General features: G+C 39.9%; 1 long non-coding RNA gene across 2 annotated transcripts in view; it reads left to right on the forward strand.

The window, feature by feature from the left end:
* LOC107307043 overlaps positions 1-1181 on the forward strand; it is a 14361-nt gene extending 13180 nt beyond the window's left edge. For both annotated transcript variants that reach the window (XR_001552328.2, XR_001552327.1), the window contains exons 2-3: positions 807-893; positions 1122-1181. This is a non-coding gene — a long non-coding RNA (uncharacterized LOC107307043). The remainder of the gene's footprint in view (positions 1-806; positions 894-1121) is intronic.
* The last annotated feature ends 173 nt before the right edge of the window (positions 1182-1354 follow it).

Consider the following 1354-nt stretch of genomic DNA (forward strand, 5'->3'; position numbering starts at 1 on the left):
TGAGATCCTGTGTATGTTAGGCAGATAGAATTGACAGTGCAGAAAAATCTCTGACAGCTTTAAGAGCCTGGAACTTGTTGAAGTGATCTAGGATGAGAAAGTTTTAGAACTCAATCAGAATGCACTATAACATGGATAATCCTATAGGTATTAAGGTACAAGCTTGCTATTTCTGCACTGAATTTGTTTTTATTTTACATGGCCATGATCTGAAAGTTGCTTGAAACGCAGGCACCTAGGCACTATCCTGTAACTGAATTTCACACATTGTAGATCCTGAAATATCCTGGAATCTAAAACTCTGACTTGTTTTAAGTCTGCTGCTTGAGTCTAATCAGGGTCATAGTGTCTGTGTGAAGTGGAGTGTGTGGGGAGATTGTTGCTGCAGATCCTGGGAAGTTGCTGTGTATTTGCAGACAATGGCTGCTGTTGGTCACTGGGTGCCACTGTTTCTCTGAAGAACAGCTGTGCTGTGCATGCAGCACAGCATGCTGTGCACGCCATGGAACTAGGAATCAAGAAGAGATAGAAGCGTCACTTCTGCTCTAGTAAAAGGTCTCATCTGCTGACAGGCTTTTGTACTTGAATTCAGAACTCAGGACCTGTTGCCACAGAGGGACTAGTTGCTGAAGTTGGACGACTCTTTCTGTTTACTCCTTGTAATATGTAGCCATAACACTAACTATTTAAAAAGAATCTGAAATCATGGCTAATTATTGACTGCTGCACAGCAGAACACTACCACGGTGAGATTGGGCTGAGATGACTTGAAAGCTGTTTCCTCAGTATAGGTCTTATTCTTGCAGCTGGGACACCTTGATGAAGACTGTGTAACAGAGCTTTCTGTGTTTCACAACAAGAGAAAAGAGAGTAGATCAGCATTAACGTCAGAGGTAATAAACGTATGTCAGTAATTCTCTGTATTTAAGCCCACTCCTACAGTAAATAACCTTACTGTATTAACAGACTCTAACACTCACTTATTCTCAAACATGAAATATTTCACACCTTTCAGAGGTAAGGTACCACTGCAACTGCAGAACTATCTAGTTCCTACCTAATAACTGCATTTCTGAAGTTCACATTTATTCCTTTTTTCTCCTTTAATTGTGTTTTCTCAGCCTTTTTGTTATTTTTTTACCATGCTGAAATCCTTATGAATCTCTGGAAGTCCAGGCAGACTCAAAACAGAAACTGATGGATGAACAGCAGATGTCACATGCTGGCTTAACTCCCTGCTTTGAAATGTTTCACTATAGGTGGAAAATATCAACAACATCAGGTAAGACAACCAAGCAAATTTGGGGAATTACAGTTCACAAATACTTCAGGAAATAAATTAATTCCAGTAACT

The sequence above is a fragment of the Coturnix japonica genome, unplaced genomic scaffold, assembly GCF_001577835.2.
Source record: "Coturnix japonica isolate 7356 unplaced genomic scaffold, Coturnix japonica 2.1 chrUnrandom473, whole genome shotgun sequence".
Lineage (NCBI taxonomy): Eukaryota > Metazoa > Chordata > Aves > Galliformes > Phasianidae > Coturnix > Coturnix japonica.